Here is a 15,773-nt window from a genome sequence, read left to right on the forward strand (position 1 = left end):
CTCTGTGATGAATGCCTCAGCCATCGATGCTTCAATTCTACGTTTAGAGAAGATCTTGCCTCGGTCGGGAGATGCAAAATCAAATGTTGCATTGGATTAAAGAAGCCCGGTGGAAAGATCTTCTCTAACTTGCAGATCAACTCCGGCGCCAACTCTTCCATTTCTTCTAGCACGCCAGGCGATAGTTCTTTCGCACAAAGAACACGGAAGAAATAGCTGAGTTCTGCTAGTACTAGCCATTCATCCTCAGGGATGAAGCCACGCAACATCACCGGCATTACCCGCTCAATCCATATGTGCCAATCATGACTCTTGAGACCAAATATCTTCAATTTATCAAGACTGGCTCCCCTCTGTAGATTCGCTGCATACCCATCGGGGAACATCAACTGCATTTTCACCCACAAGATAATTTCCCTCATAGCTGGCCTTCCAAGATTGAACCATGCCTTTGGCTTCGTCCAGTTCTGCTTTCCTTTCGGTTCTTTCATGTTTTGTAACGGCCTATCACATAGCGCCTCCAGATCGACTCTAGCCTTAGTATTATCCTTTGACTTCCCATCTATGCCGAACAATGTACCAAAAAGTGCCTCGGCGATATTCTTCTCAGTGTGCATCACGTCGATGTTGTGTGGGCAAAGGAGGTCTTTGAAGTAAGGCAGATCCCATAAGCATGTTTTGTGAGTCCAGGCGTGCTTATAATTATACCCCTTGAAGTACCCTGGACGCTCTGGATCTGGCTCAAGAGCGTTTAACTGATCCAGGGTCTGTTGGCCTGTCAATGCAGGTGGTGCAGAGTTTTTGACAACTCTACCTCTGATGAAGTTCTTCTTGTCTTTCCTGAACTTATGGCGAGGATTCAGGAACTGTCTATGCATGTCGAAGCAAGAAAACTTGCGACCGGCCTGAAGCCAACGAAACTCAAGAGCTCCCTTGCATGTGGGGCACGGGAACCTTCCATGCACACACCAGCCAACGAATAGCGCATACGCCGGCAAGTCATGCGTCGAGTACATGTACCAGACACGCATTATGAAGTTCCGTTTGCTATAGGTGTCGTATGTCTTGAACCCATTATCCCAGGCTTCTTGCAATTCGTCCTTAAGCGGCTGCATGTACACATTCATATTTTCCCCGGATAGTTGGGCCCTGGAATTATCAACGTCAGGAAAATGTTCTTTCTTTGCATAATCTGTCTGGGGGGGGGGAGATTGAGTGGAAAGACAAACACGGGCCAACAACTGTATTGGGCTGCCGTCATACCAAACACACTAAACCCATCCGTGCTGATGCCGACTCGAGGATGCCTCGGATCTGCCGCTTTGTCACCATGTAATTCATCAAACTTTTTCCACGCAACACCATCCGATGTGTGTACAATCATCAGATTCCCATCTGCATCTAGTTCGGTTCTTTTGCCCGTTTTGTGCCATGTCATCTGTCTGGCCGTCTCTTCGACCATGAAAAGACGTTGAAGTCTTGGTACGATTGGCATATATCGAAGAACACTAACGGGGATTTTGGTCTGCGTCTTCTCACCCATACCGTTGTCTACGACAACATACCTGGAAGACTTGCAAATGGGACAATAGTTCAAGTCCGCATAGTCAAGCCTAAACAAGACACATCCTTTCTCACAGGCATGTATCTTATCATAGGGCATCTTCAGTGCACGGAGGATTTTGTCCGACTGGTACAGGTTTGCAGGCATTACATGGCCTTTGGGTAGAAAGCGTCCAAATACTGTCATCATTGCATCATAGCATTCTCTGCCCAAGTTGAACTGAGCCTTCAGAGCCATTACTTGTGAGATGGCATCCAACTGACAAAGCTCAGTGTGCTCATGGAGCGGACGTTTTGAAGACTCCAACATTTCATTGAAGGCCTTTGCAGATTCCTCCATCTCCTCGTCCGAATCCCGAGCATCATCGAAGTCTTGCACCATGTTTTCCATCCCGGTACCATGCTCGTCGGTGCGACGACGATCCACCTCAGCTTGGTCACGTTGGGCAGACTCACCATGAAATGTCCACACCGTATAATCGGGCGTAAAACCACTCTTCTACAGGTGTTTGCCCATTTCAGCCTCTGTCCTCTTTTCCCAATTGCCGCACCGTAAACAGGGGCACCAGGTTTTCCTCTGGCCATTTGCAAATGCGGCTCGCACAAACCCCTTGGTTTTTGTGAACCATTCAGTGCTCCATTTGTTCTGACCAGTGTGACCGGTGTACATCCACGCACGATCACTCATCTTGACTTTTAGAGCTACTAGACACACAACAAATATATATATATATATATATATATAATTCACCATGTATATATTCATCAGTTGATCTACTTTGTCAATTTTATTACGTCCATGCAACCTACACTCTAATAGGTAATGATAGGTCCTAATCCCACCCGAGTATGTTTAGATTGGGTTCATTTTCCCATGCTATGCTCCGGATCCTACGCAAAATTTCGGCAGCACCTCCCCGCTGTTCTCCTGATACACGTCTCTGCAATAAACAGAGAGGATGTGTACCCGGAGAACAACAGGGGAGGCACTGACGAAATATATGCGTCGGATCCGGAGCAAAGCATATGGAAAAACGAACCCAATCTAAACATACTCGGGCTGTCCATGGATAGCGTTGGACAATTCAAAAGAATCAAGGTTATAAATATGCAAATGCATGCATATTTATAACTATGACGCTTTCGAACGGGAGACACATATTGGTTACGCATACTGATGATTCAAGACACATATATAGCTAGCTATCAAGTTTCATCGGAATAGATCACATAATTAATGGGGGAGGAGGACATGTCATTTATGCTCACCCACGAACGAAGGGGCAGAGCTCGTCAAACGCACGGCGAGGTCGTCGAACACCAAACCTCGCAGCGATGAAACAACTGCACACTTCAAACTACCCGATCAACACAATTATATATGATGTTTTTCATAACAAAATCGAAAAATATATGACCTAACTAATAATTCACAAATATATGACCCCGTCGGCTTCTCGAAGGCCAAAGAACACCTTTTCGGGAGGTGTCGGGGGTCGGGGTGTCGTGTCGGTGTCGGGGTGCCGTGTCGGGGTCGGGGTCGGGGTCTTGGGGTCGTGGTGTCGGGTCGGGGTGCCGGGTCGGGGTCGGGGTGCCGTGTCGGTGTCGGGGTCGGGGTGTCGGGTCAGGCTCGGGGTCGGGGTGTCGGGGTCGGGGTCGGGGTCGAGGTCTCGGGGTCGGGGTGTCGGGTCGGGGTGCCGTGTCGGTGTCGGGGTCGGGGTGTCGGGTCAGGCTCGGGGTCGGGGTCTCGGGGTCGGGGTGTCGGGTCGGGGTCGGGGTGCCGTGTCGGTGTCGGGGTCGGGGTGTCGGGTCAGGCTCGGGGTCTGGGTCTCGGGGTCGGGGTCGGGGTCTCGGGGTCGGGGTCGGGGTGTCGGGTCAGGCTCGGGGTCTCGGGGTCGGGGTCGGGGTCTCGGGGTCGGGGTGTCGGGTCGGGGTCGGGGTGCCGTGTCGGTGTCGGGGTCGGGGTGTCGGGTCAGGCTTGGGGTCGGGGTCTCGGGGTCGGGGTCTCGGGGTCGGGGTGCCGGGTCGGGGTCGGTGTCGTGGAATTGTCACGGCAGATGTCCTCGAGCTAGGACTTAGTCGTGGAGCCATCGCAACTAGGAAGCTTGAAGGGGTTAAGTGGGACAAGGAACACGAGGGTTTATACTGGTTCGGCCCCTTACGGTGCAGGTAAAAGCCTACGTCCAGTTTGAGGTGGTATTGATTAGGGTTTCGATGACCAGGGAGCTTAACTGCTATGCCTGGCTCTCGATGAGATCTTTCTTGTCCCTAAACCGCTGCCGGGTCGTCCCTTTATATAGGGAGGCTGACGCCCAGCAGCTCTCAGAGTCCCGGCCGGCTCATAAGAGTGTCCGGCTCGGACTCTCAACTATTCTTGCCTTACACTACAAGTTCTACCATAATAATGATTGTAACTACGGGCCTTAAGCCATATCCGGGTCTTAAGCCCATCTTTGGCCCACCGTCTTCAAGCTTAGTCGCCGGGCTTCTGGCAATGACCATTATGAGTAACCCGGCCCCTTCTGGCGGGTGACTCTAAGGTCTATATCCTCAACATTAGGCCCCAGATTGATTTGAGCCGGCTCATGTCAATCTTCAATTCTTTCGACGGAAAAATCTCCGGCTTACCATTTGTGTGAAGGCCATAACCCGGCGTGACGTCATCCTCTGGACTCCGGGTAATCCGCCGTGACGTCATCTTCCATTAAGCCCGTTTTTTACTCCACCAGATCCGCAACGGATCTTATCTTTACTGCTATCCCGAAAATCGAGGCGTTTCGTGGGGAGATAACCATGCCACGGTCTCCTCGTTTCTCGCGCCCACTTATGAGCTCGCCCTTATAAATAGCCCGGCCCGACGGGCCTTCAGCCACTCTTCTCCTTCGTCTTCTTCCTCTCACTGCCCCCGTGCTGCTCGAGCTCCGCCGCCGCCGCCGCGCCCCCGGTCTTCGTCAACCTTGGCCGCTGCGTCACCCCGACTCGGTGCAGACAAACGGCGGCGACCTCCGCATCTCTTCAGCACCGGTAAGTCCTCGCTACCCTGTAGAACAGATCTGCAGTAGGGTTCGTCCGTGTTCGTCCGTGTTCTTCGCCGTCACCCACAAGTTCTTTGGTAGTTTTCATTTTTACTGTCCTTCTTGATCTTAGACCTGTATAGACCTGCTGTGGTAGCTGTTTGGCACTCATTTCAGATGCAAGTAGACCTCTTTCCACTGCATAAAGGCCTCGTTCGAGCTCAAGAACTCCCCTGCGTCTGTTTTTAGGTCTAGAAACTTTTCTTTTGCCCGACCATTTTGATCCAAAATATTTACCGCAATGTGTGAAACCTGTTTTCACCATACTTAGTAAAAAACTACACTCATTGGGTCATGGTGGTTTACTTTTCCGGCTTAAAGAAAACACGCGCCGTAGGACCTTCCGACTTAAAGGAGACCATGCGCCATAGAATTTTCCAGCTCATCTGTGATAAGGCCGTAGACAATCGAATTACTCTCAATACCTTGGGCGGCTTAAATAACCTGGTGCACTTAGATATATATCATTAGTCCCCTCTGTAAGCCGCCACTTTAACATTGAACTATAACTTTCCTCTGGCTTATACTTAAACCGGACGTTTCCTTTTATCATAGGCTGCCGACTTTCACCATGCCTCCCAAAGCTCCTAAAGCCTCCATCACTTGCAATTGGATGAGGTCCAATGTCACCAACGAAACGTTAGCAGATTTTGTCAAGTCGGGCTACCTGCCTAAGAAGGACGTCATGTCCTACCGTGCCCCCGACCCATCAGAGGAGAGACCACAGCTGAAGGATGGGGAGGTGGTCATCTTTGCGGATCACATGAGCCGGGGCTTCGCACCGCGCGGCTCAAAGTTTTTCAGAGACGTGCTGAATTTCTTCGACCTGCGCCCTCAAGACATAGGACCCAACTCAGTGTCCAATATCTGCAACTTCCAAGTGTTCTGCGAGGTCTACCTTGGAGAAGAGCCCAGTCTGCTGCTCTTCAGAGAACTCTTCTACTTGAACCGTCAGAATGAGTGCGCCAATGGGCCAAGCTTGGAGCTTGGTGGCATCTCCATTCAGCGGCGGAGGGACTGCCTTTTCCCTTACGCAGAGCCGCCAAGCCACCCCAAAGACTGGAATCAGACGTGGTTCTATTGCCAAGACACGTCGCCGGCTGATGAGAGTCCGTTGCCCGGCTTTCGCCCCTCGCGTCTGGAGCCGACTCACCCGCTGTCTGACAAGTTAACCCAGGCGGAACGCCAACCTCTGCTCCCCACCATCAATAAGATCAAGGCCCTCCTGGGCAACGGTCTCAACAGAATCGATCTGGTCCGGGTCTGGATCTCCTGGCGGGTGATCCCATTGAGCCGCTGCCCCGGCTTAATGTGCGAGTACATGGGCCGAAAGGATGACCCCCAGAGACACAGCCACAACGATCTTCCTGAAGATGTTGCAGAGGATATGACCAAGGCTCTCTTGAACGAGAGCCTGGCAGACTACGGGAGGACCGGGTTAGCCCCCTTCTGCAAGACCAACCCAGCCCCAGCGGTAAGCCGCTGACCTGAGCATCTTCTTCTGTATATAACTTTCATCTGAATCGTTTTAAGAAATCATCATTGTATTTTTCAGGCTGATGACAAGTTCTGGCGGGTCAAATATGACCATGAAGCGGCCAAGAAGGCCAGAAAGGCTAAGAAAGCCGCCAAGAAAGCCGCTCCCCGTAAGAAGGGAAGTAGGCCAACTGCTTCGGAGCTGATGCAATTAAGCGACAGCTCCGAGTCAGAGGTAACCCCTGAACCTGTAAGCTCTTGCTATATCTGCTATTTATTTCTGTCCACCTTATCCATACTATTCATCAACATGATGACACCGGCGCAAGTAACCCGGTGGTTGAAGAGGTAACAATACTTTCCTCCGACTCGGAGCCCTTGCCAAGGCTGAAAATCCGAATGGTAACCCAGAAAGTAAGCTTTTCACATCCTTTAGCTTATCAAGACCCTCAATTTATTTTGAAGCGATAGGTTCAAGAGAGCCGGAGGCACACCCGGACCGACAAGAACACTGACCTCTCCTCCGGGTTACCTGACGCATCGAGGAAACGCCGGACCGAGGTGATCTCAAATTGTACCCTTTTCATCCTTTGGCAGGTGTTATACGTCAACCGCTCAACTCTTCTGATTCAAATTATCAGGAAACTTCCCCCTCTTCTGGCGACTCTATGCAGTCAAGTCTGCCGGCTTTCAAGACCGTGCCCGGGTAATGATAATCATCTCATGTTGTACTTTGTCTTTACTCACACTATTGTGCTTAACCTTTCTGTCTTTTCAGTGCCCAGGCCAAACTCAGCAAGAGAGCGAAGAAGACCAAGCCGGTCGAAGAGCCGGATTTGCCTAAGCCGGAGGTAGCAGGTCAAGAACCGCCAGCTGCCTCCGCTCCCGAAGCCACCGCTCCAACTGACAAGGCAACTGCAGAAGCTTCTGTTAACCCGGAGGCCTCCAGCTCGGCTCAACCAGCAAATGATCCGGACGTGGTAATCACCCGGATGGAATTTGTTGAGCCGGGAAGACCTACTGCGCTGGCCAAGTGCTCCGCCAAGGGGGAGTTGCTACAGCCCCGCCGGGTTAATCTGGACCTTACTGACTACACCAACCTGAACATCGGAGAGATCGTCTCCGGCTTCGTCAGTCAAGTGCACAAGAGCCGGGATGCAGAGATCGGCATGGTGAACCAAATTCAGCAGAAGTCTGAGGTATTACTCTTCTGTCTTCTTACTTACTGCATAGTTACTTTTACCATGCTAGCCCCCAAGTCGACGACTTATGACTGAATATGTTGTAGACTTAAGTTCCAGCTTACTCAATTGAACCGGCAATTTGTAGATAGAAACGTTCAATATGCATTAGCCCCAAGTGCCAAGTGTCTTTGCTTGGAAAGTGCTTGGGACTTTAAGACTGTTCATCCTATAACCCGGAAATTATGCGTGCAGGCTGCTTCTAAGAAGTTTGAGGCTGACATCTCTGATCTCAAGAACCGGCTGTAGATGCAAGAAATGGAGACCCGGAAGGCAAATGCCAAATTTGTCTCCAGTATTGCCGCGCAAGAAAAGCTGAAGACGGAGTTTGACGCTGAACGGAAGGCTTGGGCCGAAGAAAAGGCCGCGCTGGTGAACCGGGCTGAACAGGCGGAGAAGGCTCTCTCCGAGAAGACCGCCGAACTCTCCGGTTTAAAGCGCCAAGTGTCCCAGATGGTCGCCGCAATCTTCGGTAAGTCATTTCACCGGCTTTCATCAAGTTTAGAATCTTTATATCTCATAACTCATCCTTGTCGGCGGCTTATCTTATTCTGTTAAACAGGTCCCAGAAGTGCCAACCTCAACCAGAGTGTGGTAACCAAGCTGAAGGCCGTGTACACCCTGGTGGAGCAACTCTACACCGGGTCACGGCGTGCCTTGGCTGTGGTGGCCCTATCCAACGAGGTGCCGACTCACCTGGCGGAAGTCCTTCGCCGGCTCGCCGTTCTGCCTCAACGTATCCAAGAGCTGCGACGGGCCTCTGCAAGAGCCGGAGCGATCGCCGCGCTGAGCCGGGCCAAGGCGTTCCTTCCAGAGTTAGACCCGGCGGACATCGCCCTCGGCTATCCAAGTTTGAAGGAAGACGGCACCGCCTTCGATCAAAAGGACTTCGCAGCTTGCGTGAAGGCCGTACGCCCGGTGGCCACGCTGATTGGCAATGATACAGATCTGACTAAGTATCAGCCGGGTTACGATGCAGAAAATCAGAGGATCCCTACTCCGCGCTATGAAGCCCTCAGCTTAATCCCGCCGGCTCGTCAGCACACCTTCGCCCCGGAGATTGACCCGGCCGGGTTAATTGACGAGGAAGCTCAATTCGAAGCTCTTAGCGGCATCGACTGGAATTCATCAACTTTCCAGGTCTTGGGGACAGCCGGAGGAAAAGAGAGGGACGAGCCGGAGACTTCAACCCAGCAAGCGTCTTGACTCTGCGGGCGGCTTATAAAACAATGCTCCACCCTTTTGGACTCAATGAGTCTTGTAATAGAGTAGGACCAACACTTTAACTCTGCCGTGCCATCGTGCACGCGTTCAATGCCGAAGTCCATTGAAGTTGTCTCCTTTATATTTCTCCGGGTCATGATTGATCATTCATTTTCCTTAAAAACTCAAAATAGTTGCCTTTAACTATCCTGCATAAAAGGACAAATCACAAGTCCCTAGGCGGCTTACCGCACTGAGAATCATATGCTTTAGACATAACAACACACTTAGCGGCCTGCAAGTATACTTCCGGTTTAGATAACCCGGGTAATAAGGTTGGTACCTTAATTCCGGTTTACCTGTCTTAATACTGTAAATCAACGTTAAGCCGACAAAGTGAGACCCGGCTGTACACACTTTGAAATAATCAAAAGAAACTTGCTATAAAGCATAAGAACTTAGGGGCTTCCGGTTCGAATACGACCAGAGACCCGGCCCAAAGGGGTTATGCTAGGATTCGAATACGATCATATAGCCCCCAGTGGGTGTGGCGATGCCAATCAAGAGGGTACCGACAGCTATGTTCTCTTTGGTTCGAATACGACCCATGTTTGAACAGGAAGCCCCCAAATGACTTAAAATTGTTTAACGACGCTGATTCGAATACGATCCACGTCGGTTCCCAAAGAGGTTAAACTATGATTCAAATATGATCAAAGAAAACTCCCTGATGAGCTCGGCACTTTGCCAATCAAATGGGTATCGACAGCTATGTTCTCTTTGGTTCGAATACAACCCATGTTTGAACAGGAAACCCCCAAGTGACCTTATTACCTACGGCTAGATTCGAATACGATCATAAGCCGGATCCTCCTTCAAGTTATCATGTTAATCTTGCAATGAAAACAACACGTGCACATTTGGAGGAGAAAAAAGGACAGAGGTCCTGCTTTATTGCTTATCATAATATATACATGGCTGAGAGAAATATGTACATTATGAGAGCCGGTGGCTTAAGTGTAGTAAGGCCGAAGCTGAGCTATGTTCCACGGCCGACGGGTCTCTTCCTCCGACTTACGTGAATCTTTGTGCTCCCGAATGTCAATGAGGTAATATGACCCGTTGTGCAAATTCTTGCTGACCACAAAGGGCCCTTCCCAAGGTGGAGATAGCTTGTGCGCATCGGTTTGATCTTGGATGAGCCGGAGCACGAGATCGCCCTCCTGGAAGACCTGGGTTTTAACCCGGCGACTATGATAACGGCGCAGGTCTTGTTGGTAAATCGTTGAGCGAGCTGCTGCCACATCACGCTGTTCGTCCAACAAGTCAAGAGCATCCTGGCGCGCCTGTTCATTGTCCGCCTCAACATAAGCCGCTACTCGAGGCGAGTCATGACGGATGTCACTGGGGAGGACTGCTTCTGCCCCATAAACCATGAAGAAAGGTGTGAACCCTGTAGACCTGTTAGGAGTAGTGTTGATGCTCCATAACACGGAGGGCAACTCCTCCACCCAACAACCCGGCGTCCGTTGCAAAGGGACCAAAAGCCGGGGCTTGATGCCCTTCAGAATCTCCTGATTAGCTCTCTTAGCTTGACCATTGGATTGAGGATGAGCAACTGAGGAAACATCAAGTCGGATATGCTCTCGTTGACAAAACTCTTCCATGGCGCCCTTGGATAGATTGGTGCCATTGTCAGTTATAATGCTGTGCGGAAAGCCAAAGCGAAAAATCACCTTTTTCATAAATTGAACCGCCGTGGCTGCATCGCACTTGCTAACTGGCTCAGCTTCCACCCACTTTGTGAATTTGTCAACTGCCACCAAGAGGTGGGTCTTCTTATCCTTGGACCTTTTAAAAGGCCCAACCATATCAAGCCCCCAGACCGCAAAGGGCCAAGTAATTGGGATCATCCTCAGCTCCTGAGCCGGCACATGAGCCCGTCGCGAGAACCTTTGGCAACCATCACATTTACTGACCAAGTCCTCCGCATCAGCATGAGCTGTCAACCAATAAAAACCATGGCGAAAAGCCTTGGCCACAAGAGACATTGAGCCGGCGTGATGGCCACAATCCCCTTCATGAATCTCACGCAAGATCTCTTGACCTTCCTCAGGGAAGACACAATGCTGAAACGCTCCGGTAACACCGCGGTGATGCAACTCGCCATTGATAACAATCATTGACTTAGCCCACCGGGTTACTTGTCTGGCCAAAGTTTCATCCTCAGGCAACTCTCCCCGGGTCATGTAAGCCAAATAAGGTACTGTCCAGTCCGGTATGATGTGGAGAGCCGCCACCAGTCGTGCCTCCGGGTCAGGGACAGCCAAGTCTTCCTCTGTAGGCAGCTTAACAGAAGGATTATACAGGACATCCAGGAAAGTATTAGGCGGCACCGGCTTTCGCTGAGAGCCTAGCCGGCTCAGAGCATCAGCCGCCTCATTCTTCCCGCGATCAATGTGCTCTACTTGGTAGCCCTGAAAGTGCCCAGCAATGGCATCAACTTCGCGGCGATAAGCCGCCATGAGAGGGTCCTTAGAGTCCCACTTGCCTGATACTTGTTGAGCCACCAAGTCTGAGTCACCGAAACACCTTACCCGGCTCAAGCTCATCTCCTTAGCCATCCGAAGACCGTGGAGCAAGGCCTCGTACTCAGCCGCATTGTTAGTGCAAGGAAACATCAACTGTAGCACATAATGGAACTTGTCGCCTTTAGGGGAAGCCAATACAACTCCAGCCCCCGAGCCCTCCAACTGCCTGGACCCATCGAAGTGAATAGTCCAATATGTGTTATCCGGCTTTTGCTCGGGTACTTGTGACTCTGTCCAATCGTTGATGAAATCCACCAAGGCCTGAGATTTAACAGCAGTGTGTGGTACGTATTTCAGACCATGGGGTCCGAGCTCTATAGCCCACTTAGCCACTCTCCCTGTGGCCTCTCTGTTTTGAATGATATCACCAAGAGGGGCAGAACTGACCACAGTGATAGGATGACCCTGGAAATAATGCTTAAGCTTCCGGCTTGCCATGAACACACCATAAACAAGCTTCTGCCAATGTGGATACCGCTGTTTGGACTCGATAAGCACTTCGCTGACATAATAAACCGGCCGCTGAACCGGATGCTCCTTACCCTCTTCCTTGCGCTCCACCACCACAGCCACACTAACGGCTCGTGTGTTCGCCGCCACGTACAGTAATAAGGGCTCCTTATCGACCGGAGCAGCAAGGACTGGGGGCTCTGCCAGCTGCTTCTTCAAATCCTCAAAAGCGGTATTAGCTGCATCATTCCAGACAAAGTTATCAGTTTTCTTCATCAACTGATATAATGGCATGGCCTTCTCACCCAAACGGCTTATAAACCGGCTTAAAGCAGCGATGCGACCCGCCAAGCGCTGAACGTCATTTATACACGCCGGCTTAGCCTGGGAGGTGATGGCCTTGATCTTCTCCGGGTTAGCTTCAATGCCTCTGTCAGAAACCAAAAAACCCAAGAGTTTGCCTGCAGGAACACCAAAAACACACTTGGCCGGGTTAAGCATCATCTTGTAAACCCGGAGATTATCAAAGGTTTCCCTTAAATCATCTATTAGGGCTTTCCTCCTTTATGGACTTAACCACAATATCGTCCACATAAGCATGAACATTGCGCCCAATCTGGTTATGAAGACAGTTCTGTACACAACGCTGATAAGTCTCCTGTGCACACTTGAGTCCAAAGGGCATAGACACATAGCAAAGGCCACACACATCCGCCAAGTGCCGTTCTTCTTGAGTACGAGCACCGGGTTAGCTAACCATTCTGGGTGAAAGACTTCAACAATAAACCCGGCCGCCAAGAGCTGGGCCACCTCTTCACCAATAGCTTTCCGCCTCTCTTCATTAAACCGCCGAAGGAACTGCCTGACCGGCTTAAATTTCGGATCAACATTGAGAGTGTGCTCAGCGAGTTCTCTAGGTACACCTGGCATGTCAGAAGGTTTCCATGCGAAGATGTCCCTATTCTCACGGATGAACTCGATGAGCGTGCTTTCCTATTTTGGATCCAGATTGGCACTGATGCTAAACTGCTGAGATGAATCTCCTGGAACAAAATCAACAAGCTTAGTTTCATCAGCCGACTTAAATTTCATCGCCGGCTCATTTTCTGTAGTCGGCTTTTTCAGAGAGGTCATATCTGTTGGGTCAACATTGTCTTTGTAAAACTTCAACTCCTCTGTTGCACAAACAGATTCTGCATAAGCTGCATCGCCTTCCTCACATTCCAAAGCCACCTTCCGGCTGCCGTGAACCGTAATGGTCCCATTATGACCCGGCATCTTGAGCTGTAAATATACGTAACACGGCCATGCCATGAACTTGGCGTAAGCCGGCCGCCCAAATATGGCATGGTACGGACTTCTTATCTTGACCACCTCAAAGGTCAATTTTTCCACCCTGTAGTTGTTCTCATCTCCAAAGGCCACTTCCAACTCGATCTTGCCGACTGGATAAGCCGACTTACCAAGTACCACACCATGGAAAATAGTGTTGGACTGGCTGAGGTTCTTATCAATCAACCCCATACGACGGAACGTCTCATAATAGAGGATGTTGATGCTGCTGCCTCCATCCATGAGCACCTTAGTGAACTTATATCCTCCCACCTGAGGAGCCACCACTAAGGCCAAGTGGCCCGGGTTATCCACCCGGGGAGGGTGATCCTCCCTACTCCACACTATAGGCTGCTCAGACCACCGCAAGTAGCGTGGAACCGCCGGCTCAACAGCATTCACAGCCCTCTTATGAAGCTTCTGATCTCTCTTACACAGACTGGTGGTAAACACATGATACTGTCCACCGCTAAGCTGCTTTGGATTGGTCTGATAACCCCCTGCTGCTGTTGATGACCCTGGCCAGACTGCTGGTTAAAGCCCCCTCGACCGTTCTGAGGATTAGAATTTGAGCCGCCGCCCGGGCCATGAAAGCCGCCGGCGCCTGAGCCGCCGCCCGGGCCGTTGTAATTTTTAAAGGCCTTCATGATTGCACAATCCTTCCATAGATGGGTAGCTGGCTTCTCTCTAGAGCCATGCCTTGGACAAGGCTCATTCAACAGCTGCTCCAGCGTCGGGCCTGACCCGCTGGCTCGGGGAGGGGGCCTCCCCTTGCGTCGCTGGTTATTACCTTGTGAGCTGGCGTTGGCTACAAACTCTAGGCTGCCATCGGCCTTGCGCTTGCCTCCTCCTTGGTTTCCCGGGTTATGCTGAGGACCCTTGCCATTGCCATTCTTCTTTCCCTTCCCTGCCCTTTCATCATCTGAAGGGGGATCCTTGGTACCATCAGAATCGGCGTACTTGACAAGAGCCGCCATTAGTGTACCCATATCATTGCAGTCGCGCTTAAGCCGCCCGAGTTTCATCTTCAGGGGCACGAAACGAGAATTCTGCTCCAACATTAAGACTGCAGAGCCGGCATCCATCTTATCTGATGAATGTATGATCTCCTTGACCCGGCGAACCCAATGTGTCGTAGACTCACCCTCCTGCTGCTTGCAGTTAGTCAAATCCACAATTGACATAGACTGCCTACAGGTATCCTTGAAGTTTTGGATGAACCGGGCCTTCAGCTCAGCCCAAGACCCAATGGAATTCGGTGGTAGCCCTTTCAACCAAGTGCGGGCAGTCCCATCTAACATCATGGTGAAGTACTTAGCCATGGCCGCTTCACTGACCTCCAGCAGTTCCATGGCCATCTCATAAAACTCTCGATCCAGGCTGCGGGTTGTAAGTCTGCCGTGTAATTAGGCACCTTCCTAGGGCCTTTGAAGTCCTTGGGTAGACGTTCATTGCGGATAGCTGGCACTAAGCAAGGGACACCCCCAGTCCTGGTAGGGATACCCACGTCGACGAACGTCGTCGGATAAGCCGGGGGAGTCTGGTGAGCCGTCAACTGAGGCACCTGCTCCGCCTCTTGCCGCGCTCTGTCTTGGTCTGCTGCGTGAAAGGCTCCATTATGAGCCGGGCCATGGCCAGGGGGCGGGTCATGGCGTCGGACGTTACTTGAGCCGGTCGCTGAGACCATGTGTCTGCTGTAACTCGAGCTCCGGCCTGGACGAGGGGTCGAGTGGATCCTGTCCCGGCTGTAGGAGTACGCCTCTTGCTGCGCCAGTGCTGTCTGAAGGAGTTCCCTGACCCGGCGGGTTTCAATAGCCGTCGGAGAGTCGCCGTCGACTGGGAGAGCCGCCAGCTGTGCTGCCGCGGCGACCATGTTCTCCAGCGGGTTATTATAATGACCCGGTGGTATTGGCACGTACTGAGGCGGGGCAGGGTGCACCTGGGGAGGCCCCATTACTTGCGGCTGAATAGGAGTCCCAGATCCGGGCACTATGACCCCTGGCAGGTTACTAGACCCTGCACCTGGCGTGTTGAAGAGGTTTCGCAGATCGTAAACCGGAGGGAGTCGAGATTGGGCCTTTTGATGCCTCCTTCTCAGGACCTCATTGGACGCGTTTTGATCCATCGTGAGCCGGAAGGACTGCGCTTGAATCAACTGAGTTTGGGCATCGAGAGCCGCCCTCTCCGCAGCCATCCTGATCCCTTCCGCTGCCAGATCCTCCTTAGCTTTCACTAGATCCAACTTTAACTGTGCCACCTCCGCATCATGCTGAGCTTGATCCGCCGGGTCAACCGTGGCAGTTAACATGGCCGTCATCTTGTCCGTGAGATCCATTAGCACCTGAGCCCGCGAAGGCACCGGGTTTCCCGCTCCAGTAGCAGGGTTCTGAACAGGCTGCGCACCGGCCATGAAGATTCCAACCCGGCTTGGTGGCTCAAACGGGTCCGGAATACTGTCACCATCGGAACAACCTATGAGCCTGCCATCTTGAAGTTGATACAACGAGTTTGACTCATCGGTGGACGACTCGCCGTCAGAGCCGGCGGCCGTCTCATCACCAGATCCAGATCAATCAGAGAGCCCTTCATGGATACATCCCACAAAAGCATGCCTTAAGGCAGGCCGGGCCCGGGCGGGTCGTGCAGGCTGAGCCGTCTCGATGAGATCGGCGCAGAGATCCGGCTCAGGGCCCGGCTCACCAATTTTTCCAATGAAAACATGAATTCCGCCGAAGGAGACCCGGTACCCGTACTCAATTCAGTCGGCGTCGGGGCCCCAGTTTGCATCGTCGATGTAGATCTTGCCGCGACGACTCTTGGTCATCCGGCCCACAGCGTATCCC

Source organism: Aegilops tauschii, chromosome 6, assembly GCF_002575655.3.
Source record: "Aegilops tauschii subsp. strangulata cultivar AL8/78 chromosome 6, Aet v6.0, whole genome shotgun sequence".
Taxonomy (NCBI): domain Eukaryota; kingdom Viridiplantae; phylum Streptophyta; class Magnoliopsida; order Poales; family Poaceae; genus Aegilops; species Aegilops tauschii.